Here is an 11,395-nt window from a genome sequence, read left to right on the forward strand (position 1 = left end):
AGAGAGAGATAGAAACATCAATGATGAGAGAGAATCATTGATTGGCTGCCTCCTGCACGCCCCACATTGGGATTCAAGCCCACAACCCGGGCATGTGCCCTGACCAGGAATCGAGCTGTGATCTCCTGGGTCATAGGTCAACACTCAAGCACTGAGCTCCGCTGGCCTAGCTAACCCTGGGATGTAACGTCAGGCCTGTCTGACTCCAACACCCCTCCCGGCCCAGCTCTGAGCTCCGTGGTCAGACCTGCTCACCTGCCTTTCTCTCCTCACGCCCCAGCTGCCCAGAGTCAGGCCTGTGCTGAGGGGCCAGAGCCTGAGGCGGGACACCTGGGCTGCAGCTCTCGGTCTCTCTCTTATTGTTTACATTTCCTCTGCACACCTCGTCCTCCTCAGCTATAAAGTGGGTCTGTCCACTAGAGTTCTTATAAGAAAGCAACAGGGCCCTAGCTGTTTGGCTCAGTGGGGAGAGTGTCGGTTTGCGGACTGAAGGGTCCTGGGTTCAATTCCAGTCAAAGGCACATGCCTCCTGCATTGTGGGCTCGATCCCCAGTTGGTATGCAGGAGGCAGCCGATGGATGATTTCTCTCTCGTCATTAATGTTCCTATCTCTCTCCCTCTTCCTCTCTGAAATCAATAAAAATATTTTTTAAAAATAATAAGCAACAGAAACCAATGTTGGCTTACTTAAACAACAACAAAGGGCTGTGTTGGAAGGTTTGGGGCTCCGCAAGAATGGAAGGAGGGCTCAGTGGATAGCGCGTCAACCCTTGGACTGAAGGGTCCCGGTTCAATTCTGGTCGAGGGCTCGTCCCTAGATTGCAGACTCCATCCCTGGCCCTGGTCAGTGCATGTGCAGGAGGCAACCAACATGTGTCTCTTTTCACATCAATGTTTCTCAGTGTGTGTTTCCCCCTCCCTTCCACTCTCTCTAAAAATCGGCGGGAAAATATCCTCCGGAGAGGATTAACGACAAAACATGGAAGGAGGCGCTAACCTGGGCCTTGGAAAGTCCAGAAACCAGGGCCGCTCCAGGGGCCCACGGGAAGACCGGTGAGCAGCGCCTGTAGGCTATCTATAAGAAGGATAAAGATGGCCTGCTATCAGAAGAAGGAATGTGGAAGCAGCCCCAACAACCATGCCCATATGAGGGAGGAGGCCGCCTGTTCATAGGAATGACCGAGACAAGTGAGCTCTGGTGGGGAGCCCTTTGCAGGCTGCAAAGTAGCACAAGACACATGGACGCATCGCACGCCTCTGCCCCTGAGGTCCCAGGCAGGAAGCTGTGTGAGCAGCGCCAGCTTCTCGTCCTGGCTTTGCCCACGACTGGTTACAGGTCCTTGGGCAAGTCACTTTCCCTCTGGACCATTTTCTTTATCTACAGAAGAAAGGTGACCATCTTTGAGGTCAAGTCTTGGCCTATTAACATGGTAGTGACACCGGTTTGGCTCATTGGATAGAGCATCGGCCTGCAGGATGAAAGGTCCCAGGTTCAATTCCGGTCAAGGGCATGTACCTTGGTTGCGGGCACATCCCCAGGTGGGAGTGTGCAAGAGGCAGCTGGTCAATGACTCTCTCTCTCTCTCTCATCGATGTTTCTAACTCTCTATTCCTCTCGCTTCCTCTCTGTAAAAAAAATCAATAAAAATATATTTTTTTAAACACTAGTGATCCAGCCCAGAGGCATTGCAGAGATGGAAAGGAAATTCCTGGGGCAGCTGCTCAGCGGGAAGGAACGAGCTCTGACTGGTGGAATGTCAGGCATCCGAGGAGATGAGGCTGGGTGAGGCTTTATCAGTCACAGGTAGATGCTTTCCCTGGGAGACCGAGGAGGAGGGAGCGGCCGCACGTACTCGGAGCCCTGGCCTCACGCGTCCTGCCCACCCCGCGCTGTCCTGAGAGCACTCAGCCGCGAGAGGTCCACCACGTTTGCGACGTCCTTTGCTGGCGGGGGTGCAGGCAGAGGAGGCACAGCTAGCCTACGGGAGAGTGGCCACCCCTGTCCCTTTCATTGAAGGGACACAGAGATTTGGGGCAGACGAAGGCCCTGTGCAGAGAAGGCATCCATGGTTCTCTCTGGGCCTCAGTTTCCGCCTCTGCCGGATGGGGGTAACGTCACCGTTGTGCCAACTCCCCTGGGGCCCTTCTGAGGATCAAATGGACAAGATGTATGAACGGAAACCGAAGAAACACAGGGCCCAGGTGCTAAAGAAGGACCAGAATGCAAGCTTCGGGCCTGTGTCTCTCTAGCCTGGCTGTATCTAAGAGTTTTCTGTGCAAGTGCTCTTCGACCTTTCCAACAAGGCAGCTTCTGTTATTTTCTTCCCCATCCTAAGATAAGGAAACTGAGGCACAGAGACAGCACGCCTCCCGCCCGAGGCCATGCAGCTATTCAGAGATAGTGCGGGGTGCGCAGGAGGTCAGAGGTCAGGGCTCTGAGTACGTGCTGCCCTGGGCTTCGGACCCAGACCGAGGTATGTGCCCTTAAGCATGACTGTACCTGCCTGAACGGCTGCCTAAACCAGTGGAAAAAATGGATGCGGGTATTTATAAAAGAGGTTTAGGATTCAGGCTTCTCAAATCTTTGTTTTGGCAGCAGGACCTGAAACGCCCAGCAAGAATTTCTCTCTGTGAGCGCAACAGCGTTTCCGGAGCCGGTCTCGTCACCTTCCTACAAACCCGCTCCTCCTCTTCCTCTCTCCAAATCCCAGCTCCCATGGGATCTTCCCGTCATGGTTGACACCTTTCTCTCTCTCACCGAGACTGCCGCTGGGTCAGCACCTCAGGGTCCCGGCAGGAACGTGCTCTCCCACCAAGGGGACGTCAGCCCTGCCATCCTGCCAAGGTCCCCACAGGCTTTTGGGTTTGCTGTAAAATTGACTTTCCTACCCCATCTCACTGGGATGGAATTCCTGGCTTATTTCCTCTCCCACTTATTAAACTATGGATGTACATCAATCAGCCAGAACTTAGCAGCTTAAAGCAAGACCATTTGATTATCATTTCTCACAGTTCTGCGGGGCCACTGGGTTCAGCGGGGCCTCTCTCTCGGGGTTTCTGTGTGGCTGAGTCACGAATGGAGCGGGACTGGCCGAGAGGCTTCCTCGCCCACACGTCTGGCAGTGGACACGGGTTGTCCATGGGGATGTCAGCGGGGAACCCCTACACTCGGCCTCTGAATGTGTTCTGGACACAGCATAGCAGCTGGTTTCCAAGAAAAAGTGTCCCCAGAAACAGGAAGCGAAACCTAGCAGTCTCCGAAGATTTGGGTCGCTTCCACCGTAGTCTATTGCTCAGCAGCCACAGAGCCCGTGTTCCAGGGGCGGCTTGCAAAGCCTCCCATTCAATGGGACGAGTGTCTAAGCACTTGGGGAACACGTTCTAGAACCATCACACCTCCTCATCTCTCGGGGACTCCATTGCTCCTCCCCAACTTCAGTTCCCCTTTCCATAGAGCCCGCTGGTGCCACGTTCTCCCTCTCCTCAGCTCTCAGCTCGCTTGGAGGTCCTTTCCACTCCACTGGCCGCCTGAAGGTGGACCATAGCCCCGTTTCCTGGGTTTTCCCCAGGTTACGTGTCCCAATGTGACAGGCTTGTGCCGACTCCTGGGTGGAGGGTGAGAGGAGCAGCAATGTGTGTAACTGTGAACAGAAGACTTCCCACTGAGCATCAGAGCTCTGTTCTCAAGAGTCCCTTCACCCTGGCTGGTTTGGCTCAGTGGATAGAGTGTCCTTCTGCGGACTAAAGGGTCCCGGGTTCGATTCCAGTCAAGGGTACATGCCTGGGTTGCGGGTTTGATCCCCAGGGTGGGGCATGCAGGAGGCCGCTGACCAATGATTCTCTCTCATCATTGATGTTTCTCTCTGTCTCCCTCGCTCTCTGAAATCAATAAAAAATATATATTTTTTTATATAATAAAAAAAATAAGTCCTTCAGCCATCCTGGCCTCTGGGCTCCCTCCTGCCTCCGCGCCATTGTCCCAGCAGATTGCCAGAACCTCTTCCGCCTTCAACCCTCTCTCCTCTCCCCTTGCAATCCCACTTCCCTTATTTCCCTCAACAATTATAATAGGTCCTCCACCTCCTCTCCTTCCCTGAGCCTCCCCACTGCTTTGAGGGGCTCTCATCCCACCATTCCATGGCTTTTTCAAAGAGAACTGCTCTGAGCCAGGCAGTTCCTCCCCGAAGAGGAATTCGGTGGCCAGAATGTCCCCTTCTCCACGTGTGGAGTTGGGAGGGCCCTGAGAGATCCTCTCGCTCCGCGTTGTCCAGACGGTGCTCCTGGAGCCGGGCAGTTTCTTGCTTCGGTGGAAGATGTTCTGCGGAGACGGTGCGGTCGGATGTGTGGGAATCTGGGTCCGGGTGCAGCAGGCCTCCACTTCCTGCAATCCGGGCTGTGCTAGTCCCGTCTGTGCTCTGTGTGTGGCCTCCCTGGCCCGAGTGCCTATCAGGCTCCTGAAATGTGGCTGATGAGTCCGGATGTTAAATTTTAACTGATTATAAATTAATTTTATTTATTAAAAAATTTTTTTTTTATTAATTTCAAAGAGGAAGAGAGAGAAACATCAATGATGAGAGGGAATCATTGATTGGCTGCCTCCTGCATGTTGGACTGAACTTGCAACCCACGCATGTGCTCCTGACCAGAATCAAACCTGGGACCCTTTGGTCCGAAGACTGATGTTTTATCCACTGAGCCAAACCAGCCAGAGCATAATTATGAATTAATTTTAATTAAATAATCGCATGTGGCCAGTGGCCACCATGCTTGGACAGCACAGCCTCTGAGTCTTTAATTTTCTGAGTGGCTTTTCCTAACATGTTTGGCCAATTTTTCAATCTCCTTTTTTATTCATGTTGTGTTATTGTTGTGCAGTTTGGGAAATGCTCCTCTGGTCCAATCCTCATCTGACAGCTGGGGAGCCTGGTCCCAGGGAGGCAGAGGGAAGGCGGCTTTCCCAGGTCACACTCAGGCGGGCAGTTTGGCCTCTTCTCTCGCCTCGTGCAGCTCCGTCTCCGGGTCTCTGTCAGCGGCAGGCAGGGGCTGAGGCCCAAAGCAAGGACGGACGCTGCGTTTGCTTCGTGTTCTGCTCCCTGACAGGAACCTGTACATACATGGACTCTTTTCTGCCTCTCAACAACCCTATGAGTAGTTGCCCCAATATGCACATGGGGAAACTGAGGCACAAAGAGAGGAAGAGGCAGGCCCAAAGCAGTATGTGGTCGTGTTTGACATTAGCAGAGCCGTGTCCAAAATGTGCAGTCGGCAGGAAAGAGGCGGGGAGAGGCCAGGAAAGAGAAGAATAAGCCTCCGCGAACAATGAACAAAGCATCGGGGCGGGGGCAGGAGCTCAGGGAACCGGCCCAGGCCCAGAGGAAAAGCAAGAGAAGCAGAGGAGATGTTTTGTGAAATTCAAAAGCTAAAAAAATGACCTCAGCTCTCACTGACCAGGGATGGGCGGGCTCCGCCCTCAGGCAGCCACTCTATAGGCCAGCTGGTAACCAATAGGCGATGGGAGGAGGGGCTGGTGTGACTGCTCTGGCCAACAGGGGCAGCCTTAGCAGGTTGGCACGTGGGCGAACCAATCAGATCCTCCCTTGGGTGGTGCTTGGCTCTATAAGGTGTAAAGTTGTTTATAGCAGCCCAGTTGGGTTATCTTGACTTAAACTTGCGTAAATGCTGCAGCCACAGACTACAGCCAATGAGTAATGGCTGGTTCCAAAGAAGGGATGACTTCACTCCTCAGTGAGAATGAGTCACCCGGGACAATGGGTGATATTGTGCCCTGTGGGTAGTAAGAGCTCCATCACAGGAGACAGGCAAGACTTCTTGTCTGGGAAGGTGGGGGCCGGGGAGGGATAAGGCCAGCTGCCTGGGCGGGGAGGCATTACCTCCTCCAGCCTGCACCTTCCTCCTAGAGAAACCACCTTTCTCAGGGTCTGCCCTCACAGCCCTAAAATCAATATATCTTATTGATTTTTTACAGAGAGGAAGGGAGAGGGATAGTTAGAAACATCGATGAGAGAGAAACATCGACCAGCGGCCTCCTGCACACCTCCTACTGGGGATGTGCCTGAAACCAAGGTACATGCCCTTGACCGGAATCGAACCTGGGACCTTTCAGCATGCAGGTCGATGCTCTATCCACTGAGCCAAACCGGTTTTGGCCTCATACACTTATTTCTAAGCAAGCTGAGTGGGTTCTGTCCTTATAGCTACCGTGAGGCTTGGGTGTGTGTTTGTGTCTGGCTGTGGGGAAATGTATTAAGGGTTGTGCGTGTGAGAGCCTGCGGGTGTGTGAGCTTACATCCTTGACTGTGGACCAGCCACGTTGCTGTGACCCGGATCTGCCACCTGGACCTGAGGGCTTGGAGAGGCGTCGGCTCTGTTTTGAAGATTTCTGTTGCAGAGCTCAGTGCCCCAGGAAAAGAGCTTTCCGTCAGTGAGTCAGGCATTCGTGCTTCAGATGCTTCCTGGATGTCTAATATGTGTTCTAGGTAACAGGGGTGAGTCAGTCAGTGAACAAAACCCACAAACCCAGACCAAACCCTTTGTGAGGGATTGGCCTCTATTTTCCTATCTGGAAGGTGAGGGTGGGGGTGGGGGTGGGGTTTGAACCTAAACTCCTTGAAACTCCTCTGGGCTGCCGAGACCGGTTTGGCTCAGTGGATAGAGCATCGGCTTGCGGACTGAAAGGTCCTGGGTTCGATTCTGGTCAAGGGCATGTACCTTGGTTGCGGGCACATCCCCAATAGGGGGTGTGCAAGAGGCAGCTGTTCAATGATTCTCTCTCATCGATGTTTCTAACTCTCTATCCCTCTCTTTTCCTCTTTGTAAAAAGTCAATAAAATAAAAAAAATAAATAAAAAAGAAACTGCTCTGGGCTGTAAGCTTATGTGGTCCATTGAAGTGTCCTGTGAGTGCTTCTTATTCTTCTTTTTAATTAATATATTTTATTGATTTTTTACAGAGAGAAAGGGAGAGAGATAGAGAGCTAGGAACATCGATGAGAGAGAAACATCGACCAGCTGCCTCCTGCACACCCCTCACTGGGGATGTGCCCGAAACCAAGGCACATGCCCCTGACCGGAATCAAACCTGGGACCCTTCAGTCCACAGGCCAACGCTCTTTCCACTGAGCCAAACCAGTTCCAAATATGTGCTTCTTGCCCATAAAACCTGATTCAGTGCTTCAGGAGGCTGGGCGGTAGATGGAACCCGAGAGGAGAGGAGCGTGGGTGCTGATGCTCCTGGACTCAGGTTGCAGGCTCGGCGGGGCCGCCAGGTGGCCTGGCCCCGGCCCCGTTCCCAGCCCCTGGGTTTCCCAAGCAGCCAGTCTTCACCTGTTACAGCTCAGCAGTCCCTCTTTGGTCTGGGGGCTGCCCCACCGCCCTCTGCCCCACTGACCACCCTTGACCTTTTGTTGTGATAGAATCCAGGAGTGACAGGCAGGTTCAAATACCAGCCACCACTTTCTGGCTGCGTGACTTCAGACAAACTTCTTTAAAAATTTTTATTTTATTTTATTATTTTTTAATTTATTGTCTAAAGTTTTACATATGCCTCTTTCCCCCCAATTGACCCCTCCCTCTCCCCCAGCCATTCCCACCCCGGGCAAGCCCCCACCGCCCCAGTGTCTGTGTCCACTGGTTATGCTAATTTACATGCATACAAGTCCTTTGGTTGCTCTCTAACCCCCTCCCCCTCTCCTACCATTTGTCTCTGGATCTATTCTTGTTCATCAAATTATGTTGATCATTATATCCCACATATGAGTGAGATCATGTGATATTTATCTTTCTCTGACTGGCTTATTTCGCTTAGCATAATGCTCTCCATTTCCATCCGTGCTGTTGCAATGGTAAAAGTTCCTTCTTTTTTATGGCAGCATAGTATTCCATTGTGTGGATGTACCACAGTTTTTTAATCCACTCATCTGCTGACGGGCACTTAGGTTGTTTCCAAATCTTAGCTATTGTACATTGTGCTGCCTGTGGAGTCCCTGGCTTCAGAAACTGGAACTTGCCTGGCTGGCATGGCTCAGTGGTTGAGCGTAGACCTATGAACCAGGAGGTCACGGTTCAATCCCCAGTCAGGGCACATGCCCAGGTTGGGAGATCAATCCCCAGTGTGGGGTGTGCAAGAGGCATTGGATCAATTATTTTTCTCTCATCATTGATGTTTCTCTCTCTCTCTCTCTCTCTCTCTCTCTCTTTCTCTCTCTCTCTCTCTCTCTGTCTCTCTTTCTCTCTCTTTCTTTCTCTCCTTCCCTCTCTCCCCCTTCCTCTCTGAAATAAATTTTTTTAAAAATTAAAAAGAAAAAAGAAAAAAAAGAAACTAGAACTTGCCAAATCTAGAACTTGGGTTTTTTTGTTGTTGTTTGTTTGTTTTGTTTTTGTCAGATAAATGTTTTTACTGTTTCAGCCACTTTGGGTTGGCTTTCCTGTCCCTTGAAGCTGACTGAATCCTGAGAGACTCTCCTGAGCCTCAGTTTTCTCATCTGTAAGACGGAGACGATAATCCCCACCTCACAGCAGCTGTGACCGTTTCAGGAGAGAACATGTGGGGAAATTCCACAGGACACGAATTGGGGGAAATTCCAATTCTCCCTCTTGTCTTTCTCTGCCCGACTGGGGGCCTACTCCCCTCGGCAACATGGCTGACTCGCTGTCTGCTTTGGCCAAGCGTCCCACATGCCTGCCGTGGGCCCAGCCTGGTGAGAGGCAAGGCCAGCATCAGCCCCAACCACACGGGGAGCCAGAGGCGGCGGAGGGACCAGCACTGGCTCTCACAGGCCTGTGGTGAGCCTGCACTCGGGGCGGCCAGACCTGGTCTGAGTCACCGCCCTGCCGCCGCCCGGATGGTGTCACCGCCCACGTCGCTGTCTCAGCTGCCGCCTGGGAACCGGGAGGGACGTGGCACCTGCCTCTGAGCCGGCCGTGGTGGAATGGGCGGCTGCAGGCAGGTGCTGGGCACCAGGAGGGCTCAAAATGGCAGTTCCCTTTGTCCTCGACTCCCCCGCTTCCAAGTTCTCAAACACCTGTGACCTCGGCGATCATCTTGTCCAGGCATTTGCTTTTATTGCAACTTCTTCAGATAAAATCTCGTGCGAAGGAAAATTCACAGCAGCTTCATTCGTGTTAGCTGACAACTGGGAACAGCCTAAATGCCCACCCGTCCACAGGCCAACGGACCAAGAGGGTATTACTGCCACTCAGTGCTAAAAAGGAATGAACTGCCTTAGCCGGTTTGGCTCAGTGGATAAAGCGTCAGCCTGCGGACTGCAGGGTTCCAGGTTCGATTCCAGTCAAGAGCACGTACATTGGTTGCAGGCACATCCCCAGTGTACAATGCAGGAGGCAGCTGATCGATGTTTCTAACTCTCTATCCCTCTCCCTTCCTCTCTGTAAAAAGTCAATAAAATATATATTTTGTAAGATGTCATGCGGGGGAGAGGGGTGGCCTCGAGAATGGGCTGGGAGAGGATAATGGGGAAAAGGGAGGTAGTGCCTTCGACAATAAAGTTAAAACAGAAGTGTCCTGTGAGAGCCCCAGGTGTAAAGGTTAAAAGGAGATGGAGCGGCTCTGGGCTGTGGAGAAGCTGGTGCTGCCCTGGCTCTCCCCTCAGAGGAGCAGCCCTGTGCCCGGCGCTGTGCCCGGCACTCTGAGCAGTGCTGAGGAGCCACAGAGCTCTGAGGACAGGGGAGGCCTGGCCCGCGTCACGGACTCCGAGAGGAGCGGAGCCGGGCTGGAGGCGGGTTCCTTTCTGTGCGCCGAGCTCTTCCCCACAGCGCTGGGCTCCAGGGGGCGCTCACCGAGGGCTCAGTCAGCACAGCGGCCTGCGGTCTCCTCTGGGCTGCGTGGTCCTTGGCGGGACTCTGAGGGGAGCACTGACGGGAGCAGGCCCCTCTCTTGTCCTCCAGGAACTCTCCGTCTAACTGGGAACAAGGAAGACCGAGAACTGAGGAAGAGTCAGAGCACCACATTGTAAAGATGGCCTGAGTGGGCGATCCCAGCGCTGGGACACGGTTGACACCAACTAAGAGGGCGCATGTGTAGGGATGCTGTCCCTCTGGCTCTTGTTTAGACCCAGGACAAGCGTAAGCAGGACACTGGTTCCCTCCAGCTAATGTTCCTTATTTTATCTTATTTTTTAAATGTTTTTATTGATTTCAGAGAGTAAAGGAGAGGAAGAGAGAAACATCAATGGTGAGAGAGAATCATTAACTAGCTGCCTCCTGCACACCCCACACTGGGGACTGAGCCTACAACCTGGGCATGTGCCCTGACCAGGAATCGAACCATGACCTCCTGGTTTGTAGGTTGATGCTCAACCACTGAGCCAGGCCGGCCTGGCATAATGTTTCTTTTCTATTTTTTAACAATATTTATTTTATTGATTTTTTACAGAGAGGAAGGGAGAGGGATAGAGAGCCAGAAACATCGATGAGAGAGAATCATCGATCAGCTGCCTCCTGCACACCCCCTATCGGGGATGTGCCCCCAACCAATGTACATGCCCTTGACCGGAATCAAACTTGGGACCCTTGAGTCCCCAGGCCAACACTCTATCCACTGAGCCAAGCCGGTTACGGCCGAATAATGTTCCTTATTTTATGGTGGGGACACTGAGGCCCAGAGGAGGGAAGGGACTAGACTAGAACCAGAGCTGGGCGGCTCTGATTCCACATCCTAGTCATCCTCCAGCGCCGGCCCTCCGCAGGCTGGGATGGCGGGCCTCACGGCTGGCGGCTGGCAGTCCCCGTGGTGGGACCGGCGATGGGGGCTGGGCCTTGGGCTGGGGCCTGGACGAGGAGAGACGGGGGCAGGGCGAGGACAGAGGCTGCGAGGGGAGGACTGCTAACCCGTCCTGACCTCTCCGCCTGACGCTGGGTCAGGCGATGACAGATTTCCTCTCCGCTGAGCCCTCTGGAATGCTTGGCACTCCGTGGTGACAGTCCAGAAGTTTCCTTTTCCCTGGAGGGCCTGGGAGTCGGAGGAATGCTTCTTGATAAGGATCCTGGGCTTTGTCCTTTCCTGCTGCCCTTTCCCCTCCTTTCCGGGGGATTTCACGTCCGCCGAGGGGGGAAACAGCCACTTGGGGACACTTGGCCCACCCTGGTCAGCCTGCCCACTTCCTGCCCCAGCTCCTGTGCCAGGAGGAAGGGAAACAGCTTCTTACACTGACAACCCTTTCAGTGCACAGTGATGCTCACACCCCGCCCTCCCAATGCAGGCGAGAGCCATCGTCTCCGCACTGGGTGAGGGAGACGAGCTCAGAGAGATGCGTGATTTACCGCAGCCGTGTACGTTTTCAGAGTTTGTTCGAGAACCTGGTCCCGAGCCTCCTCGCTTCGCCCCGCCCCTCTCCTAGCCGTGCGCTGCTGTGACTGCA

This window comes from Pipistrellus kuhlii, unplaced genomic scaffold (genome assembly GCF_014108245.1).
Source record: "Pipistrellus kuhlii isolate mPipKuh1 unplaced genomic scaffold, mPipKuh1.p scaffold_m20_p_2, whole genome shotgun sequence".
NCBI lineage: Eukaryota > Metazoa > Chordata > Mammalia > Chiroptera > Vespertilionidae > Pipistrellus > Pipistrellus kuhlii.